The 19,401-nt window shown below is 36.2% G+C and overlaps 1 long non-coding RNA gene across 5 annotated transcripts in view; it reads right to left on the bottom strand.

Annotated features, from left to right (window-relative positions):
- The window catches only part of LOC141380504 (uncharacterized), a 148,889-nt gene that overhangs the window by 107,880 nt on the left and 21,608 nt on the right, over nucleotides 1-19,401 (bottom strand). The window lies entirely within an intron of this gene.

Below are 19,401 nucleotides of genomic sequence, written 5' to 3'. Positions count from 1 at the left end.
CTAATGAGATAACTCATTAACCGCGTGTTCATGACAACACAAACACATAGTTCATGTAAACACGCACCATGTGCTAGACACAACACCAACAGAAGACTGAACGCAAGACACGAGTTTTATGTCTGACACAGTTTTATGTCTGATTTTTATGTTTTGTGGTAAGTAGTCATTCAAAATGTAGCATTAAAGTACATCCAGTAGGTTGTACTTTATCCCTTACTTAACTAATGGAACCTTATTGTAAAGTGTGACCCTTTTATAACTCTAAATAATAAATATTCATTTTTGACATTCAACTAATTTGTCACTAAACTGTTAGTACAGTATTATTGTAAAATTGAGGAAAAACAACAATTGTCCATGGAATCTAAGCATTATCAGAGCTATAATCTTCTCCATAACACTTGAGAGTGGGACGCAGCTCTGCTAAAATACACCTACTGGATTATAGATGATGGTTGAACGGAAGAGAGGATGTGGCAGACGCGCAACTCAAAAGGACAATGTGTCAGAGTTTGAAAGGTCCACGCGTCGCGCTCTGCAAATGGAGAACTCCATTAGCTCAAAAAAAAATGTGCCTGTGCTTTTACCAAAGATTTTAGCACCATCCTAACAGGTCTTATGGGCATAATTACACCGCAAAAAACACATTTGTTCAACAACAGCAAATCAGCAAGACATCCAGAGAAGGCAGAAAGAAAACAGGGCAGAGTGATTAATGTGGTATTACAGACTTGACACCTACGAAATATGATGATCCTGACAACAAAACTAAACACAACAGTGACAGTGCTGAACCTGATGAGTTCTTTATGTAAGCTTATTCATGAACATAAGGAATAATGAGAATTGAATGCTTTCCTTATGATAATGGCACAACGAGGGGATTTAATTAGTTTCTTTCGTTACACATTCAACAACTAACAGGAAATTGAGTCCTCACGGTGCACCACTGTAAAAGGCTTAAATTGATTTTATGTCTTACTATGGTCCACTGCGGCCCTCGATTAAATGTAAAACCCAAAGTGCAGTACTGGCTAAAAGTTTAGAGAAATTAAGGCCACGCACACACTAAGTGAAGTTTATTTGTAAACTAATTTCGAGAGGATCACGTGCTTATGATTGAACATAGCTGGTCATGCAATAGCCAATTCATCATTCACCAATTACACGATTCCTAAGTCACTCTAAATTCCCTAAGCTCCATATAACAGAAATCATCATTCTATAGAATCCCCCTTCCACCCCTACTACTCCTCTTTTCCTAGATGGGTGGCACGGTGGCCCAGTGGTTAGCACGTTACTGGTTCTAGTCTTTACCGAGCAAGCTGACGTTTCTGTGTGGAGTTTTTATGTTCTCCCTGTGCTCACGTGGGTTTCCCCCAGGCCCCGTTGTGTTATACACACACAGTCTGCTAACTTACAGGAGTGACAGCTTTCAACATTTAACACTAAGCATTCAACATTAAACACTAAAACCTGAACCACACTGTTCCAGTTACTGAACCACACTGTTCCAGTTACTATGACCATTTATGTGAAGCTGCTTTGACACAATCTACATTGTAAAAGCGCTATACAAATAAAGCTGAATTGAATTGAATTGAACATTTAATTAACTATTCAACAAGCGAATTAGTTGTGTGTATTGAGCTAAGCTCATCATAAGATATTTCAATGCACCTCAAAGATTTTATTTCTTCAGTATGCACTCAATAATTAAGAAATGTACAGAAAAAGAATACACAGGAAAGATAATGGGTCTACCTATTTTTGTTGCCAGATCCTGTAAGAAAAAAGGCTAACATCTAACATCTAATATCTTGTCTTACCCTTATGATTTCATATAATTCAAGTCACTCATTTCATATATCACTCTGCAAGAAATAATTAAGTTATATTAAATAATCAAACCAATTTAAATAATAAAAACTATTTTGGTACAAAAGTTGCTGTATTAGAGTGACTAATTATTTTTTAAACTTTTTCTTTAATAGCTACTTTCTCTGCAAAGTTTGCATAATCATGAATGCTTCATATTGAAACCTTAAATCACTAATCATTATTTAAGAAAGATTTAACATGAGCGGCCCAGATAGTAATGCTTTAGAAATGACAGACACTTTTAGAAGAGTAAATTCCCTAAATTGTTCAGTGTTTGCAGCCTACAGAACGCAACAAAAATGCATTGTTTGGCACCGTGGTAACTGACTGTAAGCATGCTTGGTATTTGCAAATTTTGGCCAATTTAATATTACAACAACAAACCTGCCAAAAGATGTGTCATGATTTGTGCATGCCTGCAGTGTTGTCATGTCCACTTACTAAAAGCATATGTTTGTTCTTCAGACTAGGCTAATATATCGATCATGTTTGTTAGAGTTATTAGCTGTGTATAGTGATATATTGATTTAATTTTCCATATTAGGCATTTGGATATATCTCAGTCTATAATGAACTGGAGATGTTTGCTTTACAGTATATTATTAAAGAAAAGGCAACATGAATGAGTCACATCTGTATTATTTATTTTTTCTCAGTTGATTAATGCATGTGTATTATAACAAGTCACTAACCATTTATTGTTTAGCCTGGTTAAGTACAAACCGTTTTACCATAGCTGTGATTTATTTTTATTATTTTTTATTCAGAATCATAGATTTATTTACTTGATATTTACATTCCTTTTCAGTATGGTAAAAACTCAAAGAAAATACACTTAACCGGCCACTTTATTAGGTACACCTTGTTAGTACCGCGTTGGACCCCTTTTTGTCTTCAGAACCGCCATAATCCTTCGTGGTATAGATTCAACAAGGTACTGGAGATATTTTTCCGAGATTTTGGTCCATATTGACATGATAGCATCACGCAGTTGCAGCAGATTTGCACCCGGTGTGGTTTTTTGCTGCTGTAGCTCATCTGCCTCAAGGTTCGACATGTTGTGTGTTCAGAGATGCTCTTCTGCATACCTCAGTTGTAACAAGTGGTTATTTGAGTTACTGTTGCCTTTCTATCAGCTTGAACTGGTCTGGCCATTCTCCTCTGACCTCTGGCACTTAAATCACCTTTTTTCCCCTTTCTGACAAGCAGTTAGACAGGTGAACCTAATAAAGTGGCCGGGGGTGTATATAAATATTAGGGAGAATCAATAAATAATGAATAACCTGCTATTGTGTGAACATATGTAATCGATACTCTAAGTATGAGTACTTAACATTATGATTACATTAACCAAACTGCATGTAAACAGTTACTTCCCACCTTTGCTTAAGCTCAAATGTTTCCTGTATTAAATGTGCAGTTGATCTCAAACCACCTCAATTCTAACAAATTGATTTTTCCCTTAACCCACAGCTCTCATCATCCCCATAGATATGTGTTTTCCTCTGCTATGATGCTCTGTTTGCTTCATCCCTGTAAAAGTGAGCCTGGCTTTATGTACCCCATCCAATCCCAGCAGTGGCATCAAACATAGAACGAATGCTGGAGGCTGCACTTCTCTGGAGCTTTCAACCTCTCGGTTTGACACCCATCCGAGTGAGAGAGAAACAATACAGAGATACCTCGCATCCCAGAGGGGTCGGGGGTGTTCTGATGGCTGTTTGAAAGGACATTTGACAATATTTTTTTCCCCCAGTCACGATTATTTTGGACGCTACCTCAAACACCAATGTGGATCATGTTTCTAACTTGCTTGCAGACCGACTTCAAAGGAAACCAAACAATGATAATTGGAGAGGGTGTAATTTGTTATATAATGAAAAGCAAAAAGGTTCATTATGTAATAACAACTCTAATCATCTAAATGAATTAATATCCTAGACTTGCGCTGCCTCAAGTGGTCACTGCATGAGGGTCATATAAAAATGATAAACACAAATGTAGGTTCATCATTAACAGATACAAAAGGGGTTGCAGCTCTTCATGTAAATTCATCTGAGTACATTTTTGAGTGACTTAAAAAGAAAAATTTGAAGTGTAAAAAAAGCAAATAAAAAAATAACTAAATCTGAAGTATCTAACTTTTCCTGTTCCAAATTACCCAAATTTATTTAATGAGCTAATACATAATGAATATATCTCCTGAACTATAGTAATGTCTTCTCCTGAATTACTCTGATGAGCCTATAAAAAGTTTTCTAATTAGACTACAATATCAAAAACAACCATCTGCACAAATAACACATTTTTAAATTCAGTGAAGTCAAAGGCCCCTTTTACACTAATACATTTTAGTTTTAAAACGACGTTTTAGAATGAAAACGATCCACGTTCACGTTCATGTCGGACTGTTCATCAAGGATCTACTGCTGGATCTCATCTAACTATATTTGTTAAACGTGATATTTAATTCATCTTGTCTCTAACAACATATTCCTCAACTTTGGTCTTTTGAATCTGTTACTTGTTCTCAGGTACCAGAGGCTGAATATAATGGTGCTTTGTACATTGTATAAATGATCAATTTTTGCAATAAAAATTCCTTATATATTTGTGTTTTTGATATTTAGAAGATCTGATATAGTGCAGTAATGTCACACAACAATATAATTCTATCATATTAAGTGTTCTTGATTTTAAATATGTGACAGAAAAAAATGGTCTCTGGGTACATTTCACTTAATCATTTTGTAAATGAATATCACTTCAGTTTTAATTTAAATGTGTATTCTCATTTGCGGTAAACCAAATAACGATACGCAAGTACTGTAAAACATTTGACTGGCTTCTCTCCTGTGAGATTTCACTTTAATATTTTTGAAATGTGAAATCTAAAAAAGTGAAATCTAAAACCTTGTCTAGAACCTCTTATTGAATCTGTGTGGTTTGAATTATTTTCAGAAACTTTAACAAATAAAAATGGCATAAATACCACAAATAAAAAAACAACTTTAGTTTTGATTGTTGTGTGTTTGTGTGTGCCCCTATTGCACCAAATGTCCCCATAAGTTTAGCAATACACGCAATATTTGCCTTTCTGGGGGCATTTTTTGGTCCCCATGACAAACACTGCACAAAAATAACACAGAATTAAGTAGTTTGAAAATGTAAAATAAAGCAAATGGTTTCCTTTCAGTGTTGGATATAGGGGTATGGGTCTAGAATATACAGTTTTTTTACAGCATGAAAATCATTGGGCCCTATCATACACAAGGCGCAATAAGACATCATGTCTGGCACGATTTGTTGCTATTTTCGGACCAGCGCAACCCTAATTTTTACATTTTGCGTCATGTTGTTTAAATAGAAAATCCATTTACACCACTTTGTGGACTTGTGGGCATGCTGGTCTAAAATAGAGGTCTGTTAAGCTGGTCTAAAGTCCAGCGCAGAGCATGTTAGTTATGCTTATATGCGGGCCCAAACGACAGACATTGCCTGATATTCACAGGATGTACAGAAATACACAAAAATCTTTACATATGAAAAAATTAAAGGATTAAAATGTTACAAAAATGACTATTTTCGACATAAGTATAAAAACCACTGCCTTCATGCCTTCTTCATGCCTCCATGCCTTTTTTTTTTCAATTCATTCATGACCATTTGCATCTGTATAATGTTATTATTATTAGCAGTATTATTTATTATATGCATATTTATATTTGTTTTAATAAAAACAAGTTTAGATTTGTCCATCTGTAAGAATTGTAGAATTTATTGTCCACCTATAAGAATGGGACATTTGTTTGGACCACACTTTGTAATAATTGTTCATTTATTAGTTTGCTGGAGCTGAATTTAGGACTGAATTTAGAAATAGTTTCGAAACAAATCTTTGCGCTTAAATGAAATAAAAATGTCGGCTCATGGATGTCTTCAGTAGAGTGCGTACAACAGCATTTCCTCATTCCAAAGAAGTAAAGAGGAAAAGTAAAAAGAAAGTAAAGAGGCTGAATGCAAGAGGATCATTCTTTATCCTCGCGCTGCAGATGATCTGTTAAATTGTTTTCTCGATATTGAAGCGTTAAGTTTATTCACTTACAAAATCCACCATGTGAATAGCATATACTCCATTGCGTGACACAACTGATTCTTAAAGGGAATGAGAGATGAAACTCTGATTGGTTTGATGAAAGTTATGCTCAAAACACACCCATAACTCGTCGTTGCCAATAGCCTAGTGGTTAAGTGTGCCGACATATAGCACCATGGTGCTCATGGCGACCCGAGTTCGATTCCCGGCTAGAGGTCCTATGCCGACCCTTCCCCTCTCTCTGTCTGTCCTCCACTATCCTATCTTAATAAAAGTTGAAAATACCCTAAAACATAATAAAAAAAAAATCACACACACACCCATAACTCATTAAGATAATAAGCACAACCCTGTTAGACCATGTGCGAAAGCGCAAACTGTATTTTTCCATCCTTAAAATAGCAAAAGTGGATTCGGACACACCGTTATTGCTATTGTGCCATGTGCTTTATACTTTGCACCTAGATCGTTAAAATAGAGCCCGTTACGTCTATGATAAGTGTGTGTGTGTGTGTGTGTGTTGTGCAACCATAGAGTACTCTTTCATACTTAAAGTGCAAAGATTGGGCTGATTAAGCTATTTTCAGAGAAGAGGACTGCATACACACATTTGTGTTCTAGATGGCTAAATAGAGAACGCATAATAATCTCGCTCAGCTTTCCCAGGATGCTTCAGCCAAACAAAAGATGGCAGGTTCAGGTGTTCGTGTTACATTCTGATAATTCCACACATCCTCTCACAAAAGAAGCTTCTGACAGACACAAACAGTTGTTGTCTTTTCTTTCCAAAGCCTCTGATGGATCAGCCTCTAATAGACTCATTTGCAGGCAGAATTGTCTATTTGCTTCTCAACAACTGGTGGAGACAATGGACTACAACCCAAGTGGGGCTTAAATGGAAAAATTGATAGATGTAGAGACAGATAGCTGGAGGGATGTAATCGCATACTGATAGATCTGCTTCAGCAATCATAGGTTTGCGGTGTGCAGCTTGCAACAATGCACCTGGACTTGCAAAATGAATTCTCAGAGCTAGATCCCATTGCAAATATATGCTTGAGCCTCACAGGACTTACTGTACTGTTATTGCAGTGTAATGTAATTTCAAAGAAGAGAGGTGAGTTGATTTGGTACTGTGCACACTCTCAATCGCAGTGAACATCTCAAGGACATTCAGCTTTTTCCCGGCATGCATTGTGGATGAAACCACAAAAGCACACAGGAAAGAAGAATAGTGTCTCTCATGGATGTCATCTTCTGTATGCAAATGCATGGAGTTTGAAAGAAACATTATTCTATAAAAAATATTGTTTTACTATTGATAAATGCACATGTGTAATAATCACATCGCAGGATCGGCAGTGTCGAGCCAGGTTTATGTTTCGATCAGGCTCCACAGTTTAGAAAGCATACCAATTGTGGGTCATTAAAGAGTTTCATCTTAATAGAGTGAAAGTTCATGATATTTATGTTTTTAGGGCCTGCATCTACTGTAGCATTTCAAACGCCTTTGTAGCTTTAACAGAGATTCTGTGTATTTATCTATTTATTATGAAATGTGTTTTATAAGATTATTTGCAAGATTATTTCACATGTGATTATTACATTTTCTTACCTAAAAATTATTAGACTTACCAAAAACCATAAAGCTCTATTTATTTCAGTTGTATTTTTGCTCTGTTGTATGTTTCTATGTTTGTGATTTTGTTTATTATATTTTATGCAGATTTACTCTTGTACACATTAAACCAAATCAATATATAATTGCAAATTCTTTCCAAATAGAGCAATTCATTTGATTTGATGAAATTGTATCCATATCCTATATTGCAGGAAAAGTTGCTGACAAAACTGCAAATTATTGGAAATAGTAAGAAAAACTAGAATTTAAGCTCTGGGTTATAAATGAAAATAGAATAGATTAAATTCAGTAATAATTCTGCAAACATTAAAATTAAAAAATATATATATAACATGAAACATGTGGCGACGCAGTGGCGCAGTAGGTAGTGCTGTTGCCTCACAGCAAGAAGGTCGCTGGGTCACTGGCTCAATCCTCGGCTCAGTTGGTGTTTCTGTGTGGAGTTTGCATGTTCTCCCCCGGTTCCCTGCGTGGGTTTCCTCCAGGTGCTCCGGTTTACCCCACAGTCCAAAGACAAGCGGAACAGGTGAATTGGGCCGGCTAAATTGTCCGTAGTGTATGAGTGTGTGTGTGATGAGAGATGGGTTGCGGCAGGAAGGGCATCTACTGCTTAAAAATGTGCTGGATAAGATGGCGGTTCATTCCGCTGTGGTGGCCCCGGATTAATAAAGGGACTAAGCCGACAAGAAAATGAATGAATGAATGTGCCTTGTTACATATTAAAGGGGTGGTCCAGAGTGTATTTTTAAGGCTTGGTTGTGTTTATAAGACGCAAAGCTATGTGTGCTCATGCTTCATTTGTAGAAAATTAAGTTTTTTGTTCATATGCGATTCGCGGTTCAGCTCCACGTCACCAGTAAGCACAATGCCTCTACTAGAATGTGTCTTGCCTCTGTTGTTTAAATACTGTCAGTCAGCATATCCACAGCAATTTAAACCTAAATCAGATCGAAAAGATAAAATGAAGAGGACACAGCTGAACCTTGTGCCTGCTGTCTAAAAATCTGAAATGTGTCTTTCACATATTTTTCTTTGAGCGCATTACATTCAGAGATGTGTTTATGTTCACGCAAACATTACACATTACAAAGTTTAAAACATGATATCGTAGTGGAGCATCCCTTTAACAAACCAAAACTGCTCCCTAATTATTTGCAACCTTGTTAAAAATAGAAACAAATTACACAAACCTGTATTTTAATATATATATTAAGATGCATTTTCTATTTTTATTATTATTAATTCACTTTAATTTTAATACATCTTTTTTGTTTAGTGAAGACTTTTACATTATGTTGTTAGTATTCTCATGGTCACTTGTATTAGTATTTTTATTAGTATGTTTATTTGTTATTTGAAATGAAATATCTATGCCATTTTATTTTAGTTAGCGTTTATGTTGTCAAGAAACTGATAACATTAACTCTAATAACAATCCATAGAGAGTTCAGCATTCAGCCTCTAGTTTCACATTTAATTTTAAAAAAGTACTTCTTTCACTGACTTTGACTGAAAAATACAATTTTTCTGAACAATCCATGACAATACTTTGGTGTTCTAGGTGGTCTCTGATAGATGGATAGAGGAAAGGCTGTTTACTGTCATGGTGTGCGTTATGACAATAATCAAATCATCATGCACTGGGCAGCTCGTATGGCAGTTGTCCATTATAAAGGGACATCCATTTGGGAAGCCAATGGTCATCAATCTTGTCTGTGCATTTGCGTGTATTAATGTATTGCATTTGCATACATATGCGCATGTAGAGCGTAGGCGATGGAATAATGAGATCAACAACTTGTCAGCCTTTCCCCTGGAACATTCTACACAAGAAAACGAATGTAAGGACACAGAAAAAAACACAATGTGCCGATAAAGATCTAGAACAATGAGCGCATCTGCTTAAGAGTATCATAGCGAGTAATGAATAATCCGAGAGCTGCGAATGCGCACCAGATAATATAAAGCTGTCATCATCTCTCATAATGCACAGTAATATGAAGTGACACAAAGGACATCGTTAGCTACATCTCTAATTGAAAATTTAACTCAGCTAATGAGGCAGAGGACGATCAGATACAAACTGCGTTCGTTTCTTTCTGTTTGCACAGACAACTTAATGAGACATTTCCAAGGCTCTTACAAATAAAACAAGCTGCATTATATTTTATAAAATTAGTCAATTAGACGTTTCACTCAGGCCATGGTAACGCATCATCACCGCACCGTTAATCTCACTCCCTATTTATGCATCTTAGCCATGTCAAGGCTGTTGACAGACTACATTCACCATGTTATTTATTTATTTTCCTCTATCTTTCTCGACCAGCGTGACCCTACAAGTGAAAGGCATCAATTAAACTCGAATTTAGCCTAAAGCATCAATATCTACAGCCCTACAAAGGCATCTATTCACACGCTGGGCATCTTTATCCTAACTGACAGGCCTCCAACCAGTGAATACAACAACAACAGTGTGAGCCAAAACCAATCACAGCCACTTCAGATGCGAGTTTTGTTAGGAAAACTTCACACTCTTCTATATACAGAGAACATAAAGCTTCAAACCATGCAGCAAGCTCAACAGAAGAGAGACAGATTTCTTAATGGCGTATTCATGGAAAAATTTTATTATGACAGCTCCCTCGGTGGACCATAGCTTACTTGAAATCTGTATGAGCAATATGACCCGCGCTTCATTGCAAAAGCTTAATGAGAGATTTGAAGGGCAGAGCGCGAGGAGAAGTTCTCCACTGTGTTCTGTCAGAAACCATTAGGCAACGTTTTCCAAGCAATAATCATACCTGTGTGTACGTAATGGATCTGGAGTCCATAGAGCTGCATGAATAATGTCTTTAATAGGCACTCAATTCTTTTGTCCTCTTCCAAAAAGGAAACAAAAGAGAAAAATGTCAAAAGTAATGAGCAGGTGAGAGCTGTATTATTGCTTTGGAAATTACTTTTACACCCATGGCCTTTACCCCTAGAGAAGGCGTGTGTTGCCTTAGCAATAAATCACCTTCCGGAGTGCCGCGGGGCCTACTGGTTATTCACAAGTCTGACCACGTTGTTTATTGGTGCATTCATCGTTCAGTCTCGGAGACGCATTCAACTCAAAGCTAATGTGAGCCTGGAACAATGTTGATCATCACAAAATGGTACGATCTGGAAGCGATCGCTCTTGAATAATTGCACAATTGAGAAGCATCTTAATATTTAATGGACGTTGCCGGCTGCAACCGATTGGCCGCCGAAAGGAATGCGGCCCGTAGGTGTCAAACAATGTGCAACATCAGAGCTGGAACAGATTGAGCACGCAGAAAAAGGGACGAGAACAAATCTGGTAAAGATTGATCTCCCTCCTGCAATCAGCCAATGCATAATGGCAGTCAGATAAGTTTAATCCCTTCCAATCTGACTTGCAGTTATTGCTTGGCCTATACTGATCCCTGTCGTATTGCAATTTCCTTTAAACATTTTAGATGAGTGCTGAAGGAAATAAAAGAGGTGTAGAGGAGTTGAAAGCGTTGAGGCCCTCTTGAAGGAGCCGGTTGAGAAAGGATGGGTCAGTCATGGATGGTGTAATATGACTGGAATAAGGCACTGGGTTATTTTGCATCTTAAGAGCCCTTTGCACTTTGATTGAGCCACAACACCATTTCCTGTCTGAAGGGGTAGGAAGTATGTACCGACATAGGCGTTCCAGCATGAAACATCCTTTTCAAATATGGCAGAAACCCGACATGTGAAAACTGATCACCCGATGAAAGTCATCAGTAACCTAGTATAGATAATAAGTCTGAATTGATGGAAGTGGTATTAAAAGATGCTGACCTCATTATAACATTGAGACATTTCTACATCTAATGGGTAATGTGGGCAGTACATTTATTTTTGAATGTAATTTTCAGTTAAGATGACAGAACTGTTTAATAAGACGTAGGTCTAGGGGGCAGATGCAATTTCGAAGGAGTCCTTGGACCAGGCTATCGTATAACATCACAAAGACACAATGAACAAACTAATGCGCCTGATGTGGATCACAAGTATGTTTCAATTGGCATGATGCATATGCAGGGGACTTTGATAGGAGACAAATCATTAAAGTATTCTGGGGGCGCTACTGAGCAGGCGATGGAGTAAGGTAAAAGTCGGGTGAGCTCTGCAAAAAACGTAATATAACTTATAAATTTAAGGCGCTTTAATCGAAAATATGAGATGCTACATCTATCTAAGACTTTACTACTTCACATAAAGCAGCTGGGTTCTCTATAAATCCAAATGGCGGGCAAACTACGTAAATATAAGTACACGGGGAAAACCGCTGCTAATCAAGAGGATGCTAATACACCTAGCATGATGTCCGAGCCAGCCGAACACACTGACATTTTGGAGATTAAAGCTGAGCTGATCTCATCGATCAAAACGGAAATAACCTCGCTCTTTCAAAAAGAACTGAAAACTGCACTGTCAAACGAATTTGAAATGGTCAAAGCTGAATTACAAGCAGTTAAATCCGAGATAGCAAGCAACGCTTCGGCTGTTCGCTCAGATCTTGAGGCAATTAAAACGACAGTGTCAGACATGGAACGAGGCTTATCCAGCTGCTCAGACGATGTTACAGAACTGCAAAACACCGTGCGCAAACTGGAGAAAAATGTAGTAACCCTACAAGAGAAATGCTTGGACATGGAAGGGCGAATGAGGAGGTCAAACATTAGAATACTGAATGTAGCCGAAGATCCTGGCGCATGTACTCCAGCCTCAGTGTCGAAGCTGCTCAAAGACACCCTCAAAATGGATAAAGATATACTGATCGATAGATCTCATCGCACTCTCCAGGCAAAACGTGCAGATGGTAAACCCAGGGCCATTGTTGCAAAATTGCATTACTACCAGGACTGTGTGGAAATTCTACGCCGGGTTCGTGAAACCGGACCCCTTCATCATAACGGCGCAACTATATTCATCTTCCCCGACTACCCGCCGAGCGTGGCCCGTGCAAGATCGGCTTTTAACGAAGTCCGAAAACTACTACGAGGAAAAGATGGTGTTCGTTATGGCATTCTTCACCCGGCCAGGCTCCGAATCACACACAACGGGACGGAAAAGCAGTTCCAAGATGCAGCGGAAGCCCTGACTTATGTGAAAAATAATATTCTTTAAGACGGCTCGACCGTCTCTGATTGAGTAGTACCAAGCCACTTCAGTGACTTTGTTTTTTTTCATACACTCACACTCCCATCTAAATGACCATGTTTGAGTGAGTATATGAACATTACATCTATGCAGAGACTGACTGAATTCCTATTTCATGGATGAGGAGTGAAAAACAATATTACTGATACAAAATCACTTACTATTTTCAGTTAAACTTAAAAGCAGGAAATATAATTGGGACAGTACAATTACTGAGTTTATTATTATCATTACTATGCTGTTATGTAACTGTCACCCTTGTTTTAATAGGTGATTGTTAATAATATGCGCCAATTTAATTTATTATTTTTTAATTTCATTTTTGTTTTCTTTCTTTAATAATGTGCAGAGCAACTTGTGAGGTTAAAACTCCCCAAGTAAGCACTTTATGTGTGGATATTGTTGCGAGGGGTTAAAGTTGCACAATGTTCTATTTGGTGTTTGGGAATGGGTAAATGTCGCACTTCATTTTATACTTCTTGTTTTGTTTTCTACAATCTTATTGGAAGGGTCTTTTCTGTTATATTTAAACGAAGCGTTTGTATGTAAGCTTACATTTTTAAAGACGTATGGTTAAACCACACAATGTTAACGCATCAGGCGTTTGCCAGGTGAATCTTATAAGTTGGAATGTTAAATCTTTGAATCATCCAGTGAAACGTGGAAAGGTTCTCTCACACTTAAAACAGTTAAATACAGATATCGCTTTCCTACAAGAAACCCACCTGAAAACTTTTGATCACTTTAGACTAAGAGGAGGATGGGTGGGACAACTCTTTCACTCGACTTTTCACTCCAAATCTAGAGGAACAGCAATTCTCATTAGTAAAACGGTTTCATTTGAGGCATCAAAAATCGAAGCTGATCCAGCAGGCCGTTATATAATGGTAGTGGGTAGACTAAATAATACTCCGGTAGTTATGGTAAATGTATATGCACCCAATTGGGATGACAGTGCATTCTTTACGGGTCTCTTCTCACGAATACCTAATATAGATACTCATCATCTTATATTAGGAGGAGATATTAATTGCGTACTATCACCCTCACTGGATCGCAGCTCTCTCAAACCAATGATACCAAGTCGTACAACTCAAGTGATTAACCAACTTCTTAAAACCTATGGAATGATTGATGTTTGGAGATTCCAAAATCCTGGGTGTAGAGGTTATTCATTTTATTCACCAGTTCATAAGACATATTCACGTATAGATTATTTTTTTCTGGACAGTGAACTACTTCCTCTAGTTAGTGAATGCAAATATAATGCAATAGTGATATCAGATCATGCGCCATTATTAATCACTCTAGATATGCCAATTACATCAAACAACTATCGGCCATGGCGATTTAATACACTACTTCTCTCTGATGTGGAGTTTGTTAAATTTATATCATCAGAAATTAGAGAATATTTAGTGCACAATCAGACTCCAGGAATATCTTCTAGTCTTATTTGGGAATCTCTTAAAGCCTATCTTCGAGGCCAAATTATATCATATAGTGCCAGATTAAAGAAAAAACAACATGAGCGGCTTAAAAAAATTGAAAATGATATTTTAAAACTTGATGAAATTTTGGCACACTCATCTACACCTGACATGTTTAGACAGCGTTTAGCTCTTCAGTCTGAATTTAATTTATTATGTACAAAACAAACAGAAAATCTTTTAATTAAGTCCAGGCATAAGATGTATGAACATGGTGAAAAGATAGGGAAGATCTTAGCTCACCAACTTCGACAACAAAATGCAGCACATTCCATTATGTCAGTTAATGATAACACTGGCACTAAATTGACGAATCCCTTAGAGATCAACCATCGGTTTAGAGAATACTATTCACAATTATATACTTCGGAGTCTTGTAAAGATGAGTCATTATTTGATTCTTTTTTTAAGAAAATTAGTCTACCCACTATTGATCAAGAGTTCGCTCTAGACATGGAGAATCCATTTTCAAAAGACGAATTTATTAGAGCAGTGTCATCTATGCAAAACGGAAAATCACCAGGCCCAGACGGTTTTCCAAGTGAATTCTTTAAAAAGTTCTCTGGCGATCTTGCCCCTATTCTACTTTCCCTATATGAAGAATCCTCAGTCACGGGCTCCTTGCCAGAGACTATGAATCAAGCAATTATTTCTCTAATCTATAAAAAAGATAAAAATCCATCAGAATGCAGCTCTTATCGACCAATTTCATTGCTGAATGTTGACAGTAAGATATTCGCCAAAATATTAGCGCATCGGCTGGAAATAGTGCTACCTACAATAGTTTCTGGTGACCAGACAGGCTTTATTAAAAACCGATATTCATTCTATAATATACGCAGACTTCTAAATATCCTCCACCATCCCACTCCATCTGATGTCCCGGAAGTCCTTCTCTCACTTGATGCTGAGAAGGCTTTTGATCGGGTGGAGTGGGACTACCTCTTTTACACTCTTAAAAAATTTGGATTTGGCACAAAGTTCATTTCATGGATTAAAATCTTATACTCATCACCTATGGCAGCAATACGTACAAATTGTCACATTTCTCCTTTCTTTTCGTTAGAAAGGGGAACCAGACAAGGCTGCCCTCTGTCCCCCTTATTATTTGCATTGGTAATTGAACCTCTGTCCATTGCGATACGAAATGATATCAATATCAAGGGTATACAGAGGGACAACTTTGAACATAAAATTTCTCTCTATGCAGATGACACCCTCCTATATATATCTGAACCACTAACAACTCTACCACAAATTATGACATTACTGACTGCCTTTGGGAAAATATCAGGTTATAAAATAAATATGCAAAAAAGTGAGCTTATGCCCATTAATAATGCTGGTAGAAAGATTATTTTTACCTCACTACCATTTAAAATAACTAAAGACAAATTCAAATATTTAGGTATATGGATCACTAATAAATACAAACATTTGTACAAAGTTAATTTCCCTCCACTGATAGATTCCATAAAAAAAGACCTTGAACGTTGGAATCCGTTACCATTGTCACTGGGAGGTAGAATAAACACTATAAAAATGAATATATTACCCAGATGTTTATATCTTTTTCAGTGCATACCCGTATTCTTAACAAAATCATTTTTCTTACTTTTAGATAAATTAATATCATCTTTTATATGGAATGGAAAAAATGCACGTATCCGTAAAAATATTTTACAACGACACCGAGACCATGGAGGATTGTCATTACCCAACATTCAGCAGTATTACTGGGCAGCTAATATTCGAGCAATGCTACACTGGTCAAATCCATCATATGACAGTGGCCCTAATTGGTTATCTTTAGAAAACACATCAAATTTTTCAACCTCTCTCCATGCTCTGCTATGCTCAAATTTTCCGACACCTGAACCTTTATCTAAATACTCTTTAAACCCAGTTGTCAAACACTCACTCAAAATATGGGCACAATTTAGAAGAAGTTTTGCACTTAAAGGACTATCAGCCTATGCCCCCATAGCAAGAAATCATATGTTCACCCCCTCTACTATAGACAAAACTTTTGACATCTGGTCTATGAAAGGTCTTAAGATATTAAAAGATATGTTTATTGATGGGCAATTTGCTTCATTTCAACAAGTAAAAGTTAAGTTTCAAATTCCAAATTCCCACTTCTTTAGATACCTCCAGCTGCGAAGTTTTGTGTCCTCCTCAATGAGTCACTATCCCTCACTGCCTCCCCCCTCCCTGCTTGACTCTATTATGGAGCTAAGCCCATATTCAAAAGGACTTATTGGCAAAATATATTCTATAATTAATTCCCACAATCTGGAACCCCTAGTAAAATTAAAAAGAAAATGGGAGGTGGAGCTAGAGATAGAACTATCAGAAGATATGTGGCAATCCGTTTTAGACAATATCCACTCATCTTCAATTTGTTTAAAACATAGAGTTATACAATTTAAAGTAGTACATAGATTACATTGGTCCAAAGTGAAACTAGCCAAATTTAAACCAAATATAGACCCTAACTGTGACCGGTGTAGCATTGAGCCAGCTACTTTATCTCATATGTTTTGGGCTTGTTCAAAATTAAAGAAATTCTGGCAGCTAATATTCAAATTCCTCTCGGACGCATTAAATACCTATGTAGAACCTGAGGCCATAATTTCAATTTTTGGAATCACACCACAGTCCTTATGTTTTAACAAAAGCAAGATAAATGTGATTGCCTTTGCTACGCTTTTAGCTAGAAGATTAATATTGCTGAAATGGAAGGAAAAACTTCCTCCAACCTTTAAGCAATGGCTTATGGAACTTCTACACCACCTGACCTTAGAAAAAATACGATACACTTTAGGAGGCTGTACTGATATGTTTTTTCTCACCTGGCAACCTGTTTTAGATCACGTAAAAAAGATGGACCCCTCAGTCATTTCAGAAGAGTAGAACCTTTCCTTGTTTGTTTGTTTGTTTGTTTGTTTTTTTTTTTTTCTCTTTTCTCTTCAATTTTTTGTATTTTCTTTTTTCTCCCCTTATTAATGAGAGTAACATATGTTTTACTTATTATAACTATTTATTTGTATTTTTTCTTAATATTATTTATTTATTTTTTTTCTAGAACCTAAATGTATGTGCGGCAGGTTTTGTTTGTTGTGTAAAAAAAAAATTTAAAAAGCTATTTTGTAATGTATGTTTCATATCTAATATGTTCAATAAAAATACTTTTGGAAAAAAAAAAAAAGTATTCTTCAATGCTCAAAAATATCAACTTCAAAATAACTACTACGGTCACAAGTAGGCATGGGATGATAACCGTTTTCAAGGTATGCTGCAGTTTGGAAAAGTCAAAGTTTTAAAACTGCCAAAATTGTCTGCTATACTGTTCCTAAGGTACTGTATGTGTAAGGTTTTTTTATTTACATTTTTTATTATTTTTTTTTAGTTTTAGGACAAAGGTATCTCCAGCAGAAAAGATATCCAAAGAAACCGTTTTAAATAGTAAAAAAATCTAGGAAAATGAATGAGTGAATGAATTAATGAAAATCTCTTTGTTTTAAGTATGTACAGATAGGTGGAGATGAGGCATCTCATTTTGGTGTCAACAAGTACAAAAAAAGAAAAGAAAGCAAGCAAAGCATCTACTTTAACATTTCAAAAATGTTTGTGAAATGGCAAAATATCTTAATGTTCCATATGTTTATGCAGAAATTAAACATACCTAATGCACTGGCCTGTACTTATTAAAACACTTAAAAAATAAGTGATAATGCTAAATAGTATTATATTTTAATTGATTTGTGTGTGTTTAAAAAAACTTCTTGCAGAAAAGTGGGTAAAATCAATTAGAATTTTAGGACTGCAATGTGATCTTTAAATTTTCAAGGCAAGCTGTATTATTTTCATTCCTATAATAAAGATTAAATAACATTTCCATCTAAATTGGTCGACTCAAAAAAATGTTTGCTGCTTGTTCAAACTACTTATTTAAAATGAGTTGAAACAACACAATTTTGGAGACTTTTTTGTGTTCAATCCACTAAAATTTTTACATTAACTTAATCGATTTGTGTTGGGACAACATGAATGAACTGTGCTTTTTAAAATTGCATTAAAAGTTTATTTATTAATAAATGTATGTTTATTAATGCCAACCACTGTGCAACAACAGCTCTTGGTCAAGGAATGATGACATAAAAGTGCATTAAAGCGTTTATAATGATGGTTAATATCTCCCTCTCTTTCACTCTTCATTGCTCCAATGCCCTCAATTTGGAGGTATTACGAAATCCGGCAAAGGAATTATTATTTCTGTACAGAATACAGCCTGCAAAGACTGAAAATGTAGAAAAGTAACCAATAGGTTATGTTAAGCACAAACTTTGTCAACACGACTATGAAAAGTGTAGAGATCATAGACTGTAAAAAAAAATTAGAGACGGGCAGCACGGTGGCTTAGTGGTTAGCCTCAAATCAAGAAGGTCACTGATTCTAGTTTAAAAAAAAAAACTATTCAATTAAAGGTTAAATAAAAATTGCCATCTAGATTGGTCTATACACATTAAAAAATTCTGAGATATACTTTACAATCGAAAAAACTTTCTGTGAGAAGTTTGCATGTTCTCCTCGTGTTTGTGTGGGTTTCCTCCGGGTGCTCCGGTTTCCCCCACAGTCCAAAGACATGCAATTTACGTAGGTGAATTGAATAAAATAACTGGCCATAATTTATATATGTTTGTGTGTATAAGACTGTAATGTAAGAGCGTGTTTTCCCAATACTAATAGTAGACCAATCTGACGAAAAATGAATAAATAAAGAATAAAGATATTATAAAAAGCTTTTCTATGATCTTTTCTCTTTTCGTCCTCTGCCACAATTTCTGCACCATTAGCTCTATCAACAAAGGTAAATCCACAAATGTATTTATTAACATAAAATAGAGCAAATTGGAGGTAAATAGGGTCAAGTGGTACACATTAAAAAGCACACACTTTAAAATGTTTATACAAATTAGAATGAGATTAGAATAATTAATTAAAAATTAATACTTAAAAAAGTACAAGCTTCAAGTTTCAACATTTAAATTCCCCAAAGCGTTAGCCTCATCTAATTAAAATGTATT

The sequence above is a fragment of the Danio rerio genome, chromosome 23 (genome assembly GCF_052040795.2).
Source record: "Danio rerio strain M-AB ecotype USA chromosome 23, GRCz13ab, whole genome shotgun sequence".
Classification (NCBI taxonomy): Eukaryota; Metazoa; Chordata; class Actinopteri; order Cypriniformes; family Danionidae; genus Danio; species Danio rerio.
Note: the sequence above shows the minus strand (reverse complement) of the source record. Positions and strands in the feature narration are given on the sequence as shown.